This window comes from Bombina bombina, chromosome 2, assembly GCF_027579735.1.
Source record: "Bombina bombina isolate aBomBom1 chromosome 2, aBomBom1.pri, whole genome shotgun sequence".
NCBI lineage: Eukaryota > Metazoa > Chordata > Amphibia > Anura > Bombinatoridae > Bombina > Bombina bombina.
Window position 1 is genome coordinate 211,227,806 of NC_069500.1, and position 24,986 is coordinate 211,252,791.

Below are 24,986 nucleotides of genomic sequence, written 5' to 3' on the forward strand. Positions count from 1 at the left end.
TTTTATTGTTCGAATGTTAACTGCGCTCAAAGTTATCTTTAAAAGGAGCCAGGTTTGCATGCGTATTACAAGTTGAAAGTAAAAAGTTAGCTTATGAGCGAAAGACCGATGTGTGCTAACTTCAGGACTTCAGATATTGCGACCAGGCTAACTTCCGGCTAGATTACGAGTTGTGCGTTAGAGTTAAAAAGCAGCGTTAAGAGGTCCTAACGCTGCTTTTTTACGCCCGCTGCTATTACGAGTCTTGAAGGTTTAGGGTCACCGCACACTTTTTTGGCCTTACCGCAAAACAACTTACGTAAACTTCGTAAAGTCTATTTTCAATGGGACTTCCATAGCGCTGATATTACGAGTCTGTCCTGGGAGGCCAAAAAGTGAGCAGTACACCCTACCCTGTCAAGAGTCCTAATGCATTTAAAAGTCAGTAGTTAAGAGTTTTATGGTACAACGCTGTAGCATAAAACTCATAACTAAAGTGTTAAAAAGTACACTAACACGCATAAACTACCTATTAACCCCTAAACCGAGGCCCTCCCACATCGCAAACACTATAATACATTTTTAACCCCTAATCTGCCGCTCCGGACATCACCACAACTATAATAAACATATTAACCCCTAAACCGCCGTACTCCCGCCTCGCAAACATTAGTTAAATATTATTAACCCCTAATCTGCCGTCCCTAACATCGCTGCCACCTACCTACATTTATTAACCCCTAATCTGCCTCCCCCAATGTCGCCGCCACTATACTAAATGTATTAACCCCTAAACCTAAGTCTAACCCTAACACCCCCTAACTTAAATATAATTTAAATAAATCTAAATAAAAATTAATATTATTACCTAAATAATTCCTATTTAAAACTAAATACCTATAAAATAAACCCTAAGCTAGCTACAATATAACTAAGAGTTACATTGTATCTATCTTAGGGTTTATTTTTATTTTACAGGCAAGTTTGTATTTATTTTAACTAGGTAGAATAGTTATTACATAGTTATTAACTATTAAATAACTACCTAGCTAAAATAAATACAAAAGTACCTGTAAAATAAAACCTAACCTAAGTTACAATAACACCTAACACTACACTATAATTAAATAAATTAACTAAATTAAATACAATTACCTAAATTAAATTAGCTAAAGTACAAAAACAAACAAACACTAAATTACAGAAAATAATAAACAAATTACAGATATTTAAACTAATTACACCTAATCTAATAAAAAAGCCCCCCCAAAATAAAAAAACCCCTAGCCTAAACTAAACTATCAATAGCCCTTAAAAGGGCCTTTTGCGGGGCATTGCCCCAAAGTAATCAGCTCTTTTACCTGTAAAGAAAAATACAAACAACCCCCCCCAAAAGTAAAACCCACCACCCACACAACCAACCCCCCAAATAAAATACTATCTAAAAAAACCTAAGCTCCCCATTGCCCTGAAAAGGGCATTTGGATGGGCATTGCCCTTAAAAGGGCAGTTAGCTCTTTTGCTGCCCAAACCCTAATCTAAAAAATAAAACACACCCAATACACCCTTAAAAAAACCTAACACTAACCCCCTGAAGATCGACTTACTGTTCTGAAGACCGGACATCCATCCACAAGGAAGCGGCAGAAGTCTTCATCCAACTGGGCCGAAGTCCTCAACGAAGCCGGGAGAAGTCTTCATCCAAGCTGGGCGAAGTGGTGCTCCAGACGGGCAGAAGTCTTCATCCAGGCGGCATCTTCTATCTTCATCCATCCAATGCAGAGCGGCTCCATCTTCAAGACATCCGGCGCGGAGCATCCTCTTCAAACGACGGCTTCTTACTGAATGACGGTTCCTTTAAGTGACGTCATCCAAGATGGCGTCCCTTAGATTCCGATTGGCTGATAGAATTCTATCAGCCAATCGGAATTAAGGTAGAAAAAATTCTATTGGCTGATTGCATCAGCTAATAGGATTTTTTCTACCTTAATTCCGATTGGAACTGTCATTCAGTTAGAAGCCGTCGTTTTAAGAGGATGCTCCGCGCTGGATGTCTTGAAGATGTAATTTAGTGGCAGTTTTTTTGTACTTTAGCTAATTTAATTTAATTTAATTTAGGTAATTGTATTTAATTTAGTTAATTTATTTAATTATAGTGTAGTGTTAGGTGTTATTGTAACTTAGGTTAGGTTTTATTTTACAGGTACTTTTGTATTTATTTTAGCTAGGTAGTTATTAAATAGTTAATAACTATTTAATAACTATTCTACCTACTTAAAATAAATACAAACTTGCCTGTAAAATAAAAATAAAACCTAAGCTAGATACAATCACATAGATTATGAGTCTTGCGTAAGAGTCTTTATCCAGGCGGCATCTTCTATCTTCATCCATCCGGAGCGGAGTGGGTCCATCTTGAAGCCAGCCAATAGGATTGAGCTCGCATTCTATTGGCTGTTCCAATCAGCCAATAGAATGCAAGCTCAATCCTATTGGCTGATTGGATCAGCCAATAGGATTTTTCCTACCTTAATTCCGATTGGCTGATAGAATCCTATCAGCCAATCGGAATTCAAGGGATGCCATCTTGGATGATTTAAAGGAATTTAAAGGAACCTTCATTCGTCGGGAGTCGGCGGAAGAAGAGGATGCTCCGCGTCGGCTGGCTTCAAGATGGACCCGCTCCAGATGGATGAAGATAGAAGATGCCGCCTGGATGAAGACTTCTGCCCCTCTGGAGGTCCTTTTCTGGCCGGATCGGATGAAGACTTCGGACCGTCTGGAGGACCACTTGTGCCTGGCTGGGTGAAGACAGCTCAAGGTAGGGTGATCTTCAAGGGGTTAGTGTTAGGTTTTATTAAGGGGGGATTGGGTGGGTTTTAGAGTAGGGTTGGGTGTGTGGGTGGTGGGTTTTAATGTTGGGGGGGGTATTGTATTTTTTTTTTACATGTAAAAGAGCTGATTACTTTGGGGCAATGCCCCGCAAAAAGCCCTTTTAAGGGCTATTTGTAATTTAGTTTAGGGTAGGGATTTTTATTATTTTGGGGGGCTTTTTTTATTTTATTAGGGGGATTAGATTAGGTGTAATTAGTTTAAAATTCTTGTAATTATTTTTTTATTTTATTTAATTTAGTGTTTTGGTTTTTTTTTAACTTTTGTTTATTTAATTGTATTTAATTGTAGTTAGTTTAGGTTATTAATTTAATGATAGTATAGTGTCAGATATAATTATAACTTAGGTTAGGATTTATTTTACAGGTAAATTTGTCTTTATTTTAACTAGGTAGCTATTAAATAGTTAATAACTATTTAATAACTATTGTAGCTAGTTAAAATAAATACAAAGTTGCCTGTAAAATAAAAATAAACCCTAAGATAGATACAAATGTAAATATTAGTTATATTGTAGCTATCTTAGGGTTTATTCTACAGGTAAGTATTTAGTTTTAAATAGGATTAATTTTTTTAATTGTAGTAATTTTATTTCATTTTATTTAAATTATATTTAAGTTATGGGGGTGTTAGACTTAGGTTTAGGGGTTAATAAATTTAATATAGTAGCAGCGATGATAGGGGCAGCAGATTAGGGGTTAATAATTGTAGGTAGGTTGCGGCGACATTGGGGTGGGAGATTAGGGGTTAATAAATAAAAAGTAGGTGTTGACGATGTTGGGGGTGGCTGATTAGGGGTTCATAGTGATAATGTAGGTGGCGGTGGTGTCCAGAGAGGCAGATTAGGGGTTAATAATATAAAGCAGGTGTCGGCGATGTCGGGGGTGGCAGATTAGGGGTTAATAAGTATAATATTAGGGATATTTAGGGATGTTTAGACTCTGGGTTCATGTTAGGGTGTTAGGTGTAGACATAAATGTTCTTTCCCCATAGGAATCAATGGGGCTGCGCTAGAAGCTGAACGCTGCTTTTTTGCAGGTGTTAGTTTTTTTTTCAGCCGGCTCATCCCCATTGATCCCTATGGGGAAATCGTGCACAAGCACGTTTAGCCAGCTCACCGCTACCGTAAGCAGCGCTGGTATTACAGTGAGATGTGGAGTTAAATTTTGCTCTCCGCTCACTTTTTTGTGGCTAAAGCCGGGTTAAAAAAAACCTGTAATACCAGGGTTGTCTTAAGTGAGTGGTGAGAAAAAACTGTGCGTTAGCAACGCAAGCCTTACCGACAAAAACTTGTAATCTACCCGAATGTAACTTTTAGTTATGTTGTAGCTATTTTAGGGTTTATTTTATAGGTAAGTTTTTAGTTTTAAAAAGGAATAATTTAGTTAATTATAGTAATTTTATTTAGATTTATACAAATTATATTTAAGTTAGGGGGTGTTAGGGTTAGAATTAGGTTTAGGGGTTAATACATTTAGTATAGTGCCAGCGACGTTGGGGGCGGCAGATTAGGGGTTAATAAGTGTAGGTAGGTTGTGGTGACATTGGGGGCGGCAGATTAGGGGTTAGTAAATATATTGTAGGTGGCGGCGATGTTGGGGGCAGCAGATTAGGGGTTCATAACTATAATGTAGGTGGCGGCGGTGTCCGGAGTGGCAGATTAGGGGTTAAAAAATATAATGCAGGTGTCTGCGATGTCGGGGGCGGCAGATAAGGGGTGTTTAGACTCGGGGTTCATGTTAGGGTGTTAGGTGTAGACATAAATTTTCTTTCCCCATAGGAATCAATGGGGCTGCGTTATTGAGTTTTACTCTGCTTTTTTGCAGGTGTTAGACTTTTTCTCAGCCGGCTCTCCCCGTTGATTCCTATGGGAAAATCATGCACGAGCACGTACGACCAGCTCACCGCTGACTTAAGCAGCGCTGGTATTGGAATGCGGTAAGGAGCACAATTTTGCTCAACGCTCACTTCTTGCCTTTTAACGCCGGGTTTGTAAAAACCTGTAATACCAGCGCTGTAGGTAAGTGAGCAGTGAGACAAAACTGCTCGTTAGCACAGCACAGCTCAAAACAAAAAACTCGTAATCTAAAGGTTCTTTTCCCCAACTTCTATGAGGCGCGCTTTTTAAAAAAAAAAAAAAAAAAAACTAATACATTGCTCGCGTGCTAACCATCCACTGCATTAGTTCAACAGTGGTAAACCCAAAGGTGAATACTTTACATTACAATGTTCTTCACATAGAAGAAAATGTTATTTTCATGTTTAAATATTTATATATACTAGTCTTAAAGCCCGTTACACGGTCCAAAATCACCTCTCCCTCCAAGAACCTTTCCCTACCCTCTGATCCCCTCTCCCTGCCACTCTCAATTTTTTCTTTCTGTAGCGTAGCAGTCCCACCCGCTTTCCCTACCCTCTGATCCCCTCTCCCTGCCACTCTCAATTTTTTCTTTCTGTAGCGTAGCAGTCCCACCCGCTCCCGCTCCAGCGATGATCCGCCCACCCGCCTCCCTCCTACCCTCCCACACCACCAACTTAGCAGCGCAGAGGTCTCATCCGCTCCCGCCCCCCTCCAGCGATGATCCTCCCACTCGCACACACGCGCCGACACTGATCCTTAAGGCCTTGCGGCCTCTCGCACAGACACATGCTTAAGGCTGTCATGAGATGCAGGACATATGCAGGACACAGCATTGATGGTACAACTCTATTTTATTGCAGAGCATAACAATACACATCTAGTCAGGTTGATTGTACTAAACTAACTGCGACACAGACACCGGAACTAAGCCCCGCCCACAAACTAGTGACATCACATCCTGCTCTCATCACATCTTCCCCTTTTTCAAAGGCGAAGCATACATTTGCATATAACAAATAACAAGGTACACCAACAGAGTATATAACAACATTTTTGTTTTTGAACATTATAAAAACAAATAGGTTAGAAAACATGAACAAATAAATTACATCCTGACTTGGACATTGAGGTAGACTACCCTAGTCCACAGTGACCATGGGATTATTCTGCCCATACTTCCGGTCACTGTTCTAGCTAAAGTCAGTCCCTATATCGGGCCAGAAGTTTCACCACTCTTCCGCTTGATGTAACTTTGCATGAACTGTCCTCTGATACAGAAGATGGTGAACAAGAGTCCGCTGGAGGCAAAGATATATCCCCGTTGTGGTCTTGCTGAGGGGAAGGCACCTCTCTTAGAACAGGGGATCCCACCGGCAGTGGTACTGAGGCATCCAGTTCCAGACTCTCAGGTACAGACTGAAGATGTTTTCGGTTACGGCGTGTAACCGTCCCTCCCTCCGTAAGGACTGTATAAGACCTTGGTTCTGGAGAGCGGCCAACTACCGTAGCAGGCGTCGTCCATTTCTTAATTTATAAACAGAGAGAAAGAACAGAAGCATTTATGTGGCACACTTGGGGGGTATTGTCATCTCATACATATGTAGGTGGTGAGTTCATTGTGTCGAATTGTGAGTTATATTAACACTTAACATTTATTAAATATATACATAAAATGATTCAAGTGTTGTGGACCATGCCACTTTTAATAAAAACGTTGCATCAAGTTATATTACAGTCAAAAAAAGAGAAAAAGAAAATAACACAGTTTAAAAGAAAAAGGCACTGTGTACTCTCTGGTAAAGGAGTAACCTCCTGTGTATCAAAATTAGTAAAATGTATCTTCAAAGGGTATCAAACTATAATTCACTATAAGTTTAGTGGTAAGTGAAACCGCAGCGTGCCCAGAGGTAACTGAGGGAGACAACACTATTATTGTATATATATATATAAGTTGCCTGTATCTTATAGTAAACAGATATAAGTCTCCACACTCCCCTAGCCGCCAAACTTAGGCACACATTACCACCTAAATAGATGCCCACAAAGGGCCAACAAATTACCAAGTGAAGAAAATTTCCCAATTAAGTTATACCCCGTTTTCTGTATTAAAGTACTAATACCACAGAGAGCAGCAGTGCAAACGGCCTAACGCGCGTTTCGCAAATGCTTTGTCAAAGGTCTTCCATTTCTTCTCATCGTCCAGTTTAATTCTGACACTTTGGCCCACTTTCAGTTCCTGTAAGGGCCTGACAGAATGTCTCCTGTCGTAGAAGAAGCGATAACCCTTTTTGGCCTCTTCATCCCTCCTAGGACTTCGTCCCGAGGAACAGGGCCAGGCGGCTTGAAGACACCCACTGAGGGTAAAGTGGTGCGAATCTGGTTTCCTAGCATCAGCTGTGCCGGGCTAAACCCGGTGGCTTGAATGGGCGTCGCCCTGTATGACAAGAGGGCTAGGTACGGCTCAGATTGCTTTAGAATGAATTTTGTTGTTTGAACTGCCCTTTCAGCCATTCCGTTGGCCTGCGGATAATGTGGACTTGATGTGGAATGTACAAAATCATATTCCCTGCTGAAAGCACTGAACTCTGTAGAAGCGAACTGCATACCATTATCACTCACCAGCTCCATTGGAATACCCCAGCGGGCGAACAAGCTCTTCAGGCGAATGATAACGGCCTGACTTGTGATATCATTCAGGGGTGCAATTTCCAAATACCTGGAATAGTAGTCGATCACAACAAGAAACTTTTTCCTGTGCAGTTCGCACAAATCAGAAGCTATTTTCTGCCACGGCCCCGCAGGCAGCGGAGTAGACATCAAGTGTTCCCTTCTCTGAGTAGGCCGGCGTTCCCGGCAAAAGGCACATTTAGACACGTGATTTGCAATGTCGGAGCTGATCCCAGGCCACCACACAGCTGTAGCTGCCCTTTCTCTGCACTTTGTAATGCCTAAGTGACCATCGTGAATCCTGTTTAACATATCCTTCCTCATGCTGACAGGAATTACAATGCGGTCCTGGAACAGCACCAACCCCTCCAGCTCCGTGAGCTGCGACCTCTCTGGCTGGTACGCATTTAAAGACATCCAAGCTGCCCGGCTCTCGGGCCAGCCTTCTTTTATGTACTTTATAACTTCTTGCAGATCTGTGTCCAAATATGTCTCTTTCTTTATCTCTTCCAGTTTCCTTGAAGAAATGGACTTAGAGGCCAGAACTGAATCAACATACACTTTCACACCTGATTTTGTGGAGGATTCTTCAGCAGCAGCCAGCGGGAGCCTGCATAGTGTATCTGCCACAACCAGTTGTTTCCCCGGCACATGCACTGCCTGAACATTGAACCTGAGCAGTCTCATTTAAAGTCTTTGGCATCTCAAGGGTGTTTTGTCAATGTCATAAGAATTGATTAGAGGGACTAGCGGTTTGTGGTCAGTTTCCAGATTAAATTTCTCCAAACCCACTAGATAATGCTGAAAGCGCTCACAGGCCCAAACTGCAGCCAGGCACTCTTTCTCAATTTGAGCGTATTTTGACTCCGCAGCCGTCAGTGTGCGGGAACAGTAGGCAATGGGCTGTAGTTTATTCTCATTTAACTGCAGGAGTGCAGCCCCCAACACATAACTGCTTGCATCGGCACTAACCACAGTCTTTTTTGAAGGGTCGTAGAACCCCAGCACTGGGGCAGTCCCCAGCAGGGACTTGGCCTGCAGGAAAGCTTTTTCTTGTGAAGGTCCCCAGACCCAGGCAACGTCTTTCTTAAGCAACTCCGTGATGGGGTGTAAAACTGTTGATAAATCTGGAAGAAACTTGCCCACGTAATTTACAAGGCCCAATATCTGTCTCAGCTCATGTACATCAGAAGGACTTTTCATCTGTTCAATAGCACAAATTTTCTCGGGGTCTGGCTTGATGCCATCCCCGTTGATGATATGCCCAAAGTAGCATAATTCAGTTTTCCTAAAATTACATTTTTCTTTATTCAGCTTCAGCCCAGACTCTTTGATAGCCTGTAGCACACAACTTAAACGCTGATCATGCTCCTCCACTGTAGACCCATACACTAGAATGTCGTCCATGACGACCGCTGTGCCCACGTGGTCACTCAGGAGAGAACTCATTTCCCTTTGAAAGATTTCAGGAGCGGAGGATATCCCAAAGGGGAGTCTGCAGAAGCAGAACCGACCTACCGGTGTGATAAAGGTAGTCAGTTTGCGGCACTTTAGATCTAGGGGGATCTGCCAAAAGCCGCTAGAAGCGTCTAATGTGGAAAAGAACTTCGCCCCAGCCAACTTTGGAGCTATATCTTCTAATGTCGGCAGCACAAATTTCTCTCTCTTCACTGCCTCATTCAACCTTTTCAGGTCCACACAGATGCGCACCTTTCCGTTTTTCTTTGCAACTGGAACAATGGGGGCACACCAATCAGTCGCTTCAACAACCTCTTCAATAACCCCCATAGACTTCATGCGCATAAGCTCTTTCTCCACTTGAGGCATGAGCGGGAACGGAATTCTACGAGGAGTAGAAATACTGTACGGGACTGCGTCACTTTTAAGTGCTATACGGACTGGTTTGCAATTCAGTAGGCCCAACTCGCCAAACATATCTTCGGAAATCTCATTCACTCTGGCCACGAGGCCCAAGTCACAGGCTGCTTTTCTGCTCACTAAATTGTTAACACACTGACCTCGAATCACATGCACCCACATGGTGAACTTTCTTTGCTTGTACTCACAGCTGGCAAGAAATTTCCCCGCACAATCAATGCGGCCACCAGGACTATGGACATTTGTAGTAACCTTCGCTAGCTGAGGCTGTCGAGGCAGTTTCATAAATTCAGCAAAAGACATTACAGTGATATCTGCTCCTGTCCTGTGTCAATCTTAAAATCAACTTTGTCTCCCATTACAGTAAAAGTAACTTTCCAATCTTCCTCCAAGCTTGGCCGTTCCACAACGGACCCCACAAAAGACACTTCCTGACCCTCCTGGTCACCATCCACCTGCATCTCCTTAATGTATTCAGTTTTACACACCACTTCAAAATGGCCCATTCTGTTACATTTTCTGCATCTTTTATCTCTGGCCGGGCATATAACACTCTGATCATGGGCACGGTAGCACCGCGTGTATCGGGCATGTTGCGCCCATCCACTTCTAGGCCTTTCCAGTACTTTAGATCTACCGCTCACACTGTGCCTTTCACTAGCAGTTTTCCTAGACTGTTGCACTTCATCCACAATACTCTCAGACCTCAGATCAGCGCTTTGCTTTTTCACCAGTTCACTCTGGCGGGCCATCCTAATATCCCCATCTAACGTTAAATCAGGCTCTAACTGCAGCTTCAGTGAGACTTCAGCATCTGCAATTCCAATAACTATTCTGTCTCTGATTTGCTCTTCTTTAGCAACACCAAACTCACAGAATTCAGCTAGTTCATACAGGCTGCGCACAAATGACTCCACAGATTCTCCCACACGCTGATTACGTTTGTGAAAACAAGCTCTCTCATGAATCACATTTCTTTTGGGCACAAAGTGGGCACTGAGTTTATCCATAACTATATCAAAGTTAAATTCTTCCCCTTCTTGGAAAGTAAAAGCATTGAACACTGGCTCCACATCTTTCCCCATAGAGTATAAAAGAGAATTAACTTGTACATCACCACTCTCCTTGTTTAGTTTGGAAGCAATCCTGAAGCGCTGAAACCGCTGACGCCATGTGGGCCAAGCTGCAGGCTGAGAGAAGTCAAAAGTCTCAGGTGGGGTAAACTTTGACATCGTCATCATCAGAAACAGAAGCGTAGTCCAGAACTTCTGACACCATGTCATGAGATGCAGGACATATGCAGGACACAGCAATGATGGTACAACTCTATTTTATTGCAGAGCATAGCAATACACATCTAGTCAGGTTGATTGTACTAGTGCCGCCCACAAACTAGTGACATCACATCCTGCTCTCATCACAAAGGCCTTGCGACTTTTGTTGTGGACACTAATGCTTAAGGCCTCACGGTCTATCTTGCGCACACATGTGTTGCCACTGATCCTTAATGCTTTGCGATTACCGGACACTGATTTGATTCTTAATGCCAGGTATATTTGTCTCGCACAGCCTCTACTGCCTTTTAAAATATAGGATATATATGTATATATAATATATATATATATATATATATATATATATATATATATATATATAAATAATTATTTTAAAATATATATATGTATATGCTTATCAATACCTATATATCTATATGAATACTGTATATAAAGGATTAGCGATATATACAGTAGATATATAAACATTTTCTTCTATGTGAATAGAATTGGAATGTAAAGTTTCTTTTATGTAATTGGCAAGAGTCCATGAGCTAGTGACGTATGGGATATACAATCCTACCAGGAGGGGCAAAGTTTCCCAAACCTCAAAATGCCTATAAATACACCCCTCACCACACCCACTATTCAGTTTTACAAACTTTGCCTCCTTTGGAGGTGGTGAAGTAAGTTTGTGCTTGATTTTCTTCTGTGATATGCGCTTCTCAGCATTTTGAAGCCCGATTCCTCTCAAAGTACAGTGAATGTCAGAGGGATGTGAAGGGAGTATCACCTATTGAATTCTATGGTTTTCTTCGCGGTAAACCTTTTCATAGGTTCTCTGTTATCGGTCATAGAGATTAATCTCCTACCTCCCTTTTCAGATCGACGATATACTCTCATATTCCATTACCTCTACTGATAACTGTTTCAGTACTGGTTTGGCTATCTGCTATATGTGGATGGGTGTCTTTCGGTAAGTATGTTTTCATTACTTAAGACACTCTCAGCTATGGTTTGGCACTTTATGTATTAATGTAAAGTTCTAAATATATGTATTGTACTTATATTTGCCATGAGTCAGGTTTATGTATATTTCCTTTTGCACACTATCAGTTTCAAAATTGGGAAAAACATATTTAGGAAGTTATTTTTTCTTACCTAGGGTATAGTCTTTTCTTCAAAATTGACTGTTTTCTTTAATTTCCGCGGGCAAAATTAGGCTTGCGAGGCCGCAAAATGCTATTATTTAGATTTTTTTTGTCTCGAAGGTATGTTCATTGACGCAAGTTTGCCATTTACGGCGTCTTAGTTGACGCCAGGTACCTTGCACAAGGTTGCGTCTGCCATGACACGAGTTTCCGGATTTCATTTTGCATTGCTTGTCATACTTGGTGCCAAATAATTTAATTATTTAAACCCCACTTCCTATATGCCTCTTGCCTTTCTCTATGCTCAGAGGGCTATGCTGTTTGCATTTTTTTCCCATTCCTGAAACTGCCATATAAGGAAATTGATATTTTTGCTTTATATGTTGTTTTTCTCTTACATTTGAAAGATGTCTCAATCTGATCCTGCCTCAGAAACCACTGTTGGATTCCTGCTGCCTGATAACAGTTCTACCAAAGTAGAAGATTATATCTCCAGCGGCAGAATGTAACTGTTGTCATGATAAACTTTTAGATGCAGAGAATGTATCCATCAGTACTAGTAAAATGCATGTTGTTCCTTCAACATCTAATGTACATGATATCCCTGTGAATATAAAAGATTTTATCGCTGATGCGATTCAAAAGGCTTTGTCTGCTATTCGGCCTTCTAATAAACGTAAAAGGTCTTTTGAAACTTCTCATAAAGTTGATGAAATTTCAGATGACCGACAACATACTTATTTATCCTCATTTGATGAGGATCTATCTGATTCAGAAGATCCTACCTCAGATATTGACACTGACAAATCTACTTATCTCTTTAAGATGGAGTATATTTGTTTCTTGTTAAGAGGTGTTGATTACTTTGGATATTGAGGAAACTAGTCCTCTTGATATTAAAACTAGTTAACATTTAAATTCTGTTTATAAACCTCCTGTGTTTACTCCAGAGGCTTTTCCAGTTCCTGATGCTATTTCTGATAATGAATGGAATAGGCCTGGTACTTCTTTTATTCCTTCTGCTAGGTTTAAAAAGTTGTATCCCTTGCCAGCAATTAGATTGGCGTTTTGGGAAAAAGTCCCAAAAGTTGATAGGGCTATCTCTACTCTTGCCAAATGTACTACTATCCCTATGGAAGATAGTACTTCCTTTAAAGATCCTTTAGATAGGAAACTTGAATGTTATCTAAGGAAAACTTATTTATATTCTGGCTATCTTCTCAGGCCTGCCATTTCTATGGCTGATGTTGCAACTGCATCAACTTTTTGTTTGCAAAGTTTAGCGCAACAGGATATAGATTCTGATTTGTCTAGCATTGTTCGCTTGCTTCAACATGCTAATCATTTTATCTGTGATGCTATTTTTGATATCATCAAAATTAATGTTAAATCTATGTCTTTAGCTATCTTAGCTAGAAGAGCTTTGTGGCTTAAATATTGGAATGCTGACATGGTATCTAAGTCTAGATTACTATCTCTTTCTTTCTAAGGTAACAATTTATTTGGTTCTCAGTTGGATTCAATTATTTCAACTGTTACCGGGGGAAGGGAATTTTTTTACCTCAGGATAAAAGATCTAAGGGTAAATCTAAGGCTTCTAATAGTTTTCGTTCTTTTCGACAGAATAAGAAACATAAAGCCAATCCTTCCCCCAAAGAATCTGGTTCCAATTGTAAACCGTCTTCAAGTTGGAATAAATACAAGCCTTTTAAGAAGCCAAAGCCAGCCCCCAAGTCTGCATGAAGGTGCAGCCCTCATTCCAGCTCAGCTGGTGGGGGGGCAGATTAAATTTTTTCCAAGACATTTGGGCAGATTCTGTCCAAAATCAATGGATTTAGAGTCGTCCTGTGAGAAGATTTTTTCTCTCAAGTGTTCCAGCAAACCCAGTGAAGGCTCAGGCCGTTCTGAAGTGTGTTTCAGATCTAGAGCTTTCAGGGGTAATTATACCAGTTCCGTTTCAGGAACAGGTTTTGGGGTTTTATTCAAATCTATTCATTGTCCCAAAGAAAGAAAATTAATTCAGGCCAGTTCTGGATCTGAGTGCCAACTTTCAAAATGGTGACTATAAGGACTATTCTGCCTTTTGCTTAGCAAGGTCATTATATGTCCACAATAGACTTACAGGATGCATATCTTCATATTCCGATTCATCCAGACCACTATCGATTTCTGAGATTCTCTTTTCTAGACAAGCATTACCAATTTGTTGCTCTTCCATTTGGCCTAGTGACAGCTCCAAGAATTTTTTCAAAAGTTGTTGGTGCCTTACTCTCTGTAATCAGAGAACAGGGTATTGTGGTGTTTCCTTATTTGGACAATATCTTGGTACTAGCTAAGTCTTTACATTCTGCCGAATCTCACACGAATCAACTAGTGTTGTTTCTTCAATGACATGGTTGGAGGATCAATTTACCAAAAAGTTCCTTGATTCCTCAGACAAGGGTCACCTTTTTAGGTTTCCAGATAGATTCAGTGTCCATGACTCTGTCTCTAACAGACAAGAGACGATTAAAATTGGTTTCAGCTTGTCAGAACTTTCAGTCTCAATCATTCCCTTCAGTGGCTATGTGCATGGAAGTTTTAGGTCTCATGACTGCAGCATTGGACGCGATCCCCTTTGCTCATTTTCATATGAGACCTCTCCAGCTTTGTATGCTGAAGCAATGGTGCAGGGATTATACAAAGATATCACAATTAATATCCTTAAATCCCAATGTTCAACTTTCTCTGATTTGGTGGTTAGACCACCATTGTATAATTCAAGGGGCCTCTTTTATTCGTCCAACCTGGACTGTAATCACAACAGATGCAAGTCTTTCAGGTTGGGGAGATGTCTGGGGAACTCTGACAGCACAAGGTGTTTGGAAATCTTAAGAGGCGAAGTTACCAATCAATATTTTGGAACTCCGTGCTATTTTCAGGGCTCTTCAGGTTTGGCCTCAGTTGAAGAGAGAACCATTCATTTGTTTTCAGACAGAGAATGTCACAACTGTGGCATATGTCAATCATTAGGGTGGGACTCGCAGTCCCCTAGCTATGAAAGAAGTATCTCAGATACTTGCTTGGGCGGAATCCAGCTCTTGTCTAATTTCTGCAGTACATATCCCAGGTATAGACGATTGGGAAGCGGATTATCTCAGCCATCAGACTTTACATCCGGGGGAGTGGTCTCTCCATCCAGATGTGTTTTTTCAGATTGTTCAGATGTGGGGTCTTCCAGAAATAGATCTGATGGCTGCTCATCTAAACAAGAAACTTCCCAGGTACCTATCCAGGTCCAGGGATCCTCAGGCGGAGTTGGTGGATGCAATAGCAGTCCCTTGGTTTTACCAACCTGCTTATATCTTTCTGCCTCTAGTTCTTCTTCCAAGAGTGATTTCCAAAATCATCATGGAACATTCGTTTGTGTTTCTGGTAGCTCCAGCATGGCCTCACTGGTTCTGGTATGAGGACCTTGTCCGGATGTCCAGTTGTCAACCTTGGCCACTTCCTTTAAGACCAGACCTTCTGTCTCAAGGACCATTTTTCCATCAGGATCTCAAATTGCTTAACTTGAAGGTATTGAAATTGAATGCTTAGTGCTTAGTCATAGAGGTTTCTCTGACTCAGTGATTGATACTATGTTACAGGCTTGTAAATCTGTTTCTAGGAAGATTTATTATCGAGTTTGGAAGACTTATATTTCATGGTGTTCTTCTCATAAATTCTCCTGACATTCTTTTAGAATTCCTAGAATTTTACAGTTTCTTCAGGATGGTTTGGATAAAGGTTTATCTGCAAGTTCCTTGAAGGGACAAATCTCTGCTCCTTCTGTTTTATTTCACAGAAAGATTGCTAAACTTCCTGATATTCACTGTTTTGTTCAGGCTTTGGTCCGTATCAAGCCTGTCATTAAATCAATCTCTCCTCCTTGGAGTCTTAATTTGGTTTTGAAAGCTTTGCAGGCTCCTTCTTTTGAGCCTTTGCATTTTTTGGATATTAAACTACTTTCTTGGAAAGTGTTGTTCCTTTTGGCTATCTCTTCTGCTAGAAAAGTTTCTGAATTATCTGCTCTTTCTTGTGAGTCACCTTTTCTGATTTTCCATCAAGATAAGGCAGTTTTGCAGACTTCATTTAAATTTTTACCTAAAGTTGTGAATTCTAACAACATTAATTGTTGTCCCCTCTTTGTGTCCTAATCCTAAGAATTCTTTGAAAAGATCCTTACATTCTCTGGATGTTGTAAGAGCTTTGAAATATTATGTTGAAGCTACTAAATATTTCAGAAAGACTTCTAGTCTATTTGTTGTCTTTTCTGGTTCTAAGAAAGGTCAGAAAGCTTCTGCCATTTCCTTGGCATCTTGGCTAAAACTTTTTTTAGATTTTAAAAGTTTTTATTGAAAGATAAATTATACAGAAGCAATAAACCACATTACACGTGCAAAACCTATGTGGTGAAATCAATCACATTAGTGGTATAACAAGTCATACATTGCATATTAATAAGTACTCACGTCCCCAGACTTGTGCTGGGTCGCAAGTTTACAAACATACTCATTTATGCATTATGTAGAAATAAGATCTTAGAGCAATGAAATGTACATATCAAATAGAAAAAGGAATAGAATAGAGAATAAAGAGACAAGGGAAGGGAGTGAAGGAGAAGGGAGGGAGAGAGAGAAAAAAAAAAAAAAGGGGGGGGGAGGGGAGAGGGGGGGGGATATGCGCAGTGAAAAACGTTGTCCATACAGAACTTCTCCTAAGTCTAGGGGCTTTATATTGTGCCGCGCCAAATTGCAAGTAGGAGTTCATATTTATCTAACATGTGGTTTTTGAGGTAGTGGTACCTTTCCAGAAGCAGTAACTCTTCAACCTGAAGGCGCCACTCTCCCAGATTAGGGATTGAGCGGGACTTCCACTTTCTTGGAATTAGTTTCTTTGCACCAGTGAGCATGATCAACAATAGGGCCAGGTGGGCCTGACTTAGGGTTTTAGGTAGTCTCAGGAAGAGAAGAATCTCCGGACTAACTGGGATTGGGGAGTGAAGGATCTCGGACATTTTGGTGATGGCCTCCGACCAGAAGGCCGCAAGATTAGGACAAGACCACCATATGTGCAGCAATGAGCCATGTTCTCCACAGCCCCTCCAGCACAAGGGGCTGACCGTCGGGAAAATTTTGTGTAGTCTGGCAGGTGTTAGATACCATCTACTCAACAGTTTTATCTGTGATTCTTGTATGGTCGAAGAGACAGAGGATTTTTTAATAAGTTTAAACGCTTTCAACCATTGTTCCGGGCTAATATCTGATTCAAGGTCCTCGGACCACCGTGTAACGTATGATGGGAGGGGATCTGTCCCCTGAAGGGCCACTATCTTATATATGAGGGAGATTAAGTGCCGTGGAGGCGATTCACAAGTGCATAAACTCTCGAAAGGAGTGAGAGGTCTTCCTAATTCTTGTTTATGTTTGTGACTAGTTATAAAATGTGTCAGCTGGTTATAGTGCATCCATGAATTGAAAATTTTTGGTTGAAATGCTCTGAGAGACTCAAGAGGTTTAATCTTCCCTTCTTCTACAACTCCAAGAACTGAACCGTCCTTGATTTTGTAGGGTGTAATTTTGTGGAAGCCTAATTTATGGTAGGGGATCACAGGATTTTCGATTATTGGAGATAAGGGAGAAGGGCAAGTGGAAATGTTAGTGGAGGTAGCCACAGTGGAGTCCCAGATGCGAAACGTCTCCTCAAGTATATGGTATCTATAAATCAGTTTTGAGCGCTTCGCAGGGGGGAGCCATGCAAGGGTACCGATGTTGCTTACTTTGAGGATGTGCCTATCCAAATCTACCCATGCCTTGTGTTCAGCGTTGTGGGCCCATTCTACTATCCTCTGTAGGCCTATTGCCTTCTTATAAACCGAAAGATCCGGGAGGCCGAGACCACCACTTTCCCTTGGTAAATACATAGTACGCCTGGGGACCCTGGGTTTAATGTTTCCCCAGATATATTGCTCGATGATTCTCTGCAGCTGAGCGACATACCCCCTAGGTAACTCTATGGGAAGCGTCTGAAATAGATACAAGATGCGTGGTAGAATATTCATTTTAATGACCCCAACCCTACCCAACCAGGATATATATCTGCCCTTCCAGGAGGAAAGGTCAGCTGCGATCTCACCCTTGAGAGGGGCATAATTAAATTTAAAGAGGTCTGCAGGATCTGAGGTAAGCTTGGCTAAAATTTTTGATTCATAAGGCTTATTTGGAGTCGGGTCAGGTCCTGACTCAGAGAATCACAGCTCATTCTACTAGATCAGTCTCCACTTCGTGGGCTATTAAGAATGAAGCTTCAGTTGATCAGATTTGCAAAGCAGCAACTTGTTCTTCTTTGCATACATTTACTAAATTCCACCGTTTTGATGTATTTGCCTCTTCAGAAGCAGTTTTTGGTAGAAAAGTTAATCAGGCAGCTGTTTCAGTTTGATTCCTCTGCCTATGTTTTAAGTTTTTTTCTTTCAGTTTTTATTTTATCCCTCCCTCTCTAGTGACTCTTGTGTGGAGTTCCACATCTTGGGTATTTCTATCCCATACATCACTAGCTCATGGACTCTTGCCAATTACATGAAAGAAAACATAATTTATGTAAGAACTTACCTGATAAATTAATTTCTTTCATATTGGCAAGAGTCCATGAGACCCACCCTTTTTATGGTGGTTATGTTTTTTTGTATTAAGCACAATTATATTTCCAATTCCTTTTTTGATGCTTTTTTTTTTTTTTTTAAATGTTTTTTATTGAGGTTATAAGAAATATTACAAAAAAAAAAGTTCATCCATTGAGAATAAGGGTTTAACATTGGAAAATACATAGTATACTCATAAACATAGTGAGGAATTAAGAGTATAACAATTCTGGACATATATTCTGTGCTTCTCCAGGAGAATAACAAAGCAGCAACCATGTGGCATGCAACTGCATCTGGTATTCCTATTGTATAAATTGTGAATAAAGAAATTTGTAGGAAATATCAGTCAACAAAAGTATTATTGAAGGGTATAGATAACTGGTAAAACCACTGATAGTAATGAAACCTCATTTATATATTATATGAATAATAAACCTGGTCACCACATTGCAGCTTGTACGGTTAGTTTTAATAGAATAAAAAGGAAAATTGGGGCAAGTGGTGATTAGCTGTTGGTTGGCCGCTTTTGGACCAAGTTGGCAGGGAAGGGGAAAGGGAGTTCAGCGGGCGAGAGCCGCTCGAAGTGGAGTGGGGGAGGGGAATGGGAGGGCGGAGCCTGGATTATATAAAAATCATTGAGTGCCAAGGGTGGATATAGAGTGTATTACAGAGCTAAAGGGATGGACAGCGAGGCCCAATCTGTTGTTAATGTAGTTAATAGGGGGGAACAGAGATTGCTCAGGGTATAGTAATTTATATACGTAACCAAAGTATCTATGGGTCTGCTAATCCTAACCAGATCAAGTACCTGCTATGCTTAACAATTCGTATATAGGCATTATGTACATACAATCTCAAAACTAGCTATCAGGTATAACATGGCAAAAATACAATGTGAAAGTATAAGACATATACATTAGCTACTAACAACATTCACATGAGGTAGAATACACACAGTATATGTAAGCTTTAAGCTGATAAGCCCATATGAGATTTGATCTTGATAAAAGGAAACGTTACTTAAAAACTTAGCAGAGATAACATAATGTGTAAAGAACAAACAGTAACCCCTATAAAAGTCTGTGCTGATACATGAGGAGATGAATAAATACAAAGCATAAACACATAAGTCAAATAGTCATAGACCTGGGAAACCAGCAAGTTATAGTTAGAAACCCTTATACACAATATTGTGAGATGGCTGAAAACTCTCGGATATGATATGAATCAGGGTATCCTTGCTAAGCACGTGTAGCCAAATAGGGGGTTTTAAATAAATGCTGTAATAAGGAAGAGATAAAGTAGTTGTCTCTATAAGGTAACAGCTTATATTAGTGCTTAGAAGGGTCCATGTGGGATATACACGAGTATAAATAGGATAAGGGAATGCTGGAGTGAATGAAATATGATAGACTACACACTCCATATCCCTAGTGTAGACATACTAGGGAAGTGTAATATAGATGAGCTATGAAACTTAATCATCTATTTGCTATGAGCCATGTATAATCGTGTTGGGGGTATATAGAACTATATTTATTTACATAGATAAGTGGATATAATTATAGGAGCTAAGAGTAAGCTGTCAGGCAATCTTACAAACATACAACTCTAACATTATAGCTAAAAAGCAACATAAAAATATAAAACATTGGGAGAACTGTGGATTAATCATATCTTGCAGACTAAATAATGCCAATAACATGAACAGTCTGGTCACACACACAGGATACCAGAGTTTGCATGTCCCTAATGATCCATGGAGCACACACCACCCAACATTATGTACCTTGGTAGTTATAGTGATATGCTATGCTTGAAGCACTAGCTGAGGGGCCCGTGCTCCATGTCACTGCAAAGTAAACCAGACATTATAAACAAATAACATACATCTATCATGTGAATCACACAATCATAAAATTAGTCCACAGGAGTGTCAATGCCAGAGACCCACATGGCTGCAAAGGTATCGATAAGTGTATCAAGCTATAAGTTATGTGAAGGAGAATCTCAGAGAAACTAACTAAGGACTCATCTCCTACTCACTGTAAGGCTCCCTGCTGTTTTAACCTACTCCAACTGCGTAAGGGGAGCTGTAATAGGGACAGTCGGCATAATCAATGCTGTAGCTTTTAGTATCCGTGGGTCTTAGGGGAGTCTGTACTTCGCACCACTGTTGTGATGTAGTTACCGTTAGCAGGGGAGCAAGACCTTCAATCTCCCAGACCAGACCACAACCCAAGCCAAAGGTTCCAGCAATGTTGCTTGAAATGTCGCCACGATTGAGCTGAGGACTCACAGTTGATCCGCTCTTTGTAGAAGCTTGTGGCATATCCGCAGGTGTCTGAGATCTTCCTCGGAGGCTGTCATCACCCAAAACACAGACCACCTCTCCGGGCGTGTAGTTAGACTGCACAGTCCCTTTCAAGCTAATCCCGTGTAGTGTAGTACCAACTTGAGGCCGAGCTGAGAGATCACGGGGAGCCGGTAGCGTCTGAACTGGTATGTCCTCCTGTGCGCTCAAGGTGTTAGAGTGCGACGCCACAGCAGCTCCTAATTCCGGCTGCTTAGTTAGCTCAGGGGACAGATCCGATACTTGTCCCCACTTATAATGTCGGGAGGTCGATGCAAGTTTGCTCGAGGGTATCTCTGACTTTTTCCGGGACTTGGATGTGGGTGTAGCGCAGATTCTGCTGTATTGCACAGATCCAGTGCCTGTAGCTAGACATTTCTGGCGGTAACATGCAGGCAGAAAGTATGTGCATAAGGTCCTCTTTCAGGCTCTGATAATTCCTCTTTAGAAGTTGTTGGGTGCTTCTTTCCCAATAATCTAGTGCCTCCATATCCGCAGTGCCTTTGAGGGTAGGTAGCTCCTGAGAAGTCCACGTGGCACAGTTAGGGAGAGATATCAGCTATACGTTCAGCTACCAACTTGTCTCCGGAGTATTTAGGAGTATAATAGACAGCCGTTGTTCCCTGATATAGCAAGGCAAAAGTTTAAGCCCTTTATGCATAAATTAAATCATATAATTATATCCATGAGCCAGGAGCTTCATAGAGACACGTCTGGCTCTGTCTGCAGTCGGCTCCGCCCCCCTTTTTGATGCTTTTTACTCCTTTTTTCTATCATCCCACTGCTTGGCTATTCATTAAACTGAATTGTGGGTGTGGTGAGGGGTGTATTTATAAGCATTTTGAGGTTTGGGAAACTTTGCCCCTCCTGGTTGGAATGTATATCCCATACGTCATTAGCTAATGGACTCTTGCCAATATGAAATAAATGAATTTATCAGGTAAGTTCTTACATAAATTATGTTATTTCTATTCAAAACACATTAAAACACATTATTACACATACAAATTTAATAAGTGATATTGCATGTTTCAAGGTATTTAACTAGAAAGTGCTCAGTAGTGAATACATAAGTGTATATATGAGTATACATGTGTATACTGTATATGTGTTTATATGTATGTATATGTGCACAAACATATTTTCACATATAAACACACAAATACACATGTATACATATATGTACACATATTTAGACATACATATATTTATTTATATATATATATATATATATATATATATATATATATATATATATATATATATATATATATATATATATATATATATATAAATGCCCTTTCCAGTCAAATACCTTGCCATATACCATATCCCTTTTAACCTTTAAAAAACATTTTTATCAATATTTATGATTTATTTTTAATCAGAAAGTGTATATATGAATGCATTAGTGTATTTTAAAATATTTTGAATGTGTTTTATAAACTATTTTTAACCGTTACACTTTATGCTGTCTCCAGACGGGCTAATATTTCTAGCGCAGTTTCTGTTTGCACTTGAAATATGTGCGTCAGAACTATTGTTTATTGCATCCTGTGCTAAAATTAGTGCGCCACTTGCAATCAAGCCCCATAGTGTGATACAAGAATATATATTTATTCAATGGTAAAAACAAAAAAGCAAACAAACCCCCCCCCCCAACTTAACTAGAATTTAAGTTCTCCATACAATATTAAACTGCACAGCTATTCCAAAATGAACCTCCCCACCCCAGATAGGAGTTTAAGTGTGGAATTGTCATGCTTTTTGTCATTTGATTGGGAAACTATATAAAAATAATAATACTTTTTTTTTTTTTTTGGAGGGTTAGACTACATTTTTTTTTCTCACCCAACGGGCTTTAAAACAAACTGAATACTGATAATCAATTATAAATGTAATATGACTTTCACTGAGCTACTTTTTGCAATACAAATATTGGGAACTTATGTATAGTCACAAACCCATGTACAGTGAGAACACATACAAGTGCAGACCGTACACAGGACAACTATATAGACCAAACTTTAACAGATGACTTAATGACATATTTTAGCACCAAAAATATGAATCTGTGTTAAACAGATAGTAAATCAAAACTAGAATGTTTTAATTGTATTTTGAATTTATTACAGTAGACACTGAATAGAAAATGTTAGCAATAAAATGTTGTTAGCACTAAAAGTGTAATTTAATATACAAAATGTGTTGCTATGCTGCTTTTATTTTTTAGCAACAGCTCTTAACTAATTATAATGACACAATAATACAAGATTGCTTTAACAGAAGTTTATTCTGTGCCCATGTATTCCCATAAGCAGTTCCTTGATTCAAGATACTTTAAATTGACTCACTAGTGACCTCTAGTAGTGAATTGTAAATAATACATCCATGGGACAGTGTTAACATTTTTTCTTTAAGTAGTTTCTCTATGTCAAGTTAGCAGCCAGAGTAGATTGTCTTTCTTCCCATACAAATACAACTGGTAAAAGATTCTTAAGGTGAGTGAAAATAAATCATGAAGCCTTTACTAAAACATCACATAAAATACAATGGGTAAATATACTGTGGCATACTCAGTATATGAGGTATAAACTGGATGAAGCTTCCATTCTCTTCATTATGAATCCACAGGTAGCTGCTTTCCGATACCTCTCTCTTCCATTAAAAAACAGCATGGGAGTCAAAATAAAATAGTACAATTGTTTTTTAATCCTTTCAATGAGAGCATACTGAGGTAGGTTTAGGAGTGCACATGTGTCTTGAGCAAAACATGTATAACATTGTTGCAGATATTTCCTCATATAGTGCTTAAGACATGTGCACACTCCTGAGAAAATAATGGTGGCCCTAATGGAAAGGACCTACATTTTAACAAATTATACCAAAATAAATATTTAAATGTGTTAATAAAATTAAATTGCAATGCTTTTTTTTTAATTGTACACTCTCTGTCATAAAAGTTTGTTTGACTTTCACGCCTCTTTAATGTGAACTGGCATCTTATTATAACTGCTATTGCACATATTTACTTCTACTGGGATTCGCTGGACACTAAGAGGAGGCAATGATACCTAACATTTCACAAGTTGTCAATCCCTCTCACCTCTCTGGTATCCCAGTCTTATCTTTGCCTCCACAGGAGGGAGGTAGAAAATAGATGCGCTCCAGATTCTTCATTGAAAGGGGTTCTCATACCTATGTGAGACCAGGATTTCACCTCACAGAATCAAGAACAGAAGAGAGGGGAACATGAAGTACTGGGCAGTGACATCATAACAGCCTATGGTAGTTAGTCACAAGTTAGTCACAAGCCTGCCACAGCTGTCACAGGGACTTGTCCCTTAGCCTCCTTTTATTGAGTCAGCTTACCACAGGTGTCACAGGGATTGTCCCTTAGCCTCCTCCTTTTGGGTTGTCCATTGTTTTACTCCTGTCAGAAATCATCTGCTGTTGTCTACACAGCACTGGGTGAGGCAGTGCTTCACCTCTCATATGGGCAAAAATATATATTTTTTTTATTGGCTTTAAAAAAAAAATAAAAAAAAAATTGCAATTTTTCCCCCCAGCATTTTTTTTTCACAGCTACATGTTGTGCAATGGAGAGGCACAAGCAGGTCTGTCCACCATTACACAACATGCTGCGCCACCTACTGGATGAAAGTGGTTAAGATCATTGCATGGCCCATTAACTGCTTATTTGAGGCAGTCCTATTTGGGCTGACCCAATCCAGTGAGAAGCATTAGTAAGTGGAACTTAGGGTTGGGGCTGGATGTTAAATCATATAAAACAAAACAAAAACGGAAAAAAACAACTTTCATTTATTTTGTTGCTGTCCTGTGAAGCTGCAAGCTTTGCTAAAGTGAAAAAGTGAGTTCTGTTCTTCCCCTCTAAGTGCAGTGGAACGTTCAACTGTCACTTCCTGAATCCTTACAGAGCAGGAAGAGAAGAGATGCAGAGAGCAGTGTTTTAGCCACATTTTATTAAAGTAAGTGCTGCAGCCTTAGATTTTACTGAAAGGGATTCTGTTAGTGAAAATTATAATTTAATGAATGTGGTTTAGTGTTTTTTTGTTTTTCTACTCTTTTACAGCAGTTTAAGGATCATTTTTGTATTTTGTTTACTCAAAATTTACACCCAGCAGCTTGCCTCTGTACTTTGCACTAATTTATAGTCTCACTTTATGAACGCTCTGTAGTTATGCTGTTTTATTACTTTAAAATGCAGTGGTCCCTCTCCCCCCCCTTGTGTGTGTGTGTCTCTCTC

General features: G+C 40.0%; 1 protein-coding gene across 1 annotated transcript in view; it reads left to right on the plus strand.

Moving 5' to 3' along the window:
- Positions 1 to 24,986, plus strand: part of LOC128646910 (V-type proton ATPase subunit S1-like protein) — a 92,427-nt gene that overhangs the window by 47,329 nt on the left and 20,112 nt on the right. The window lies entirely within an intron of this gene.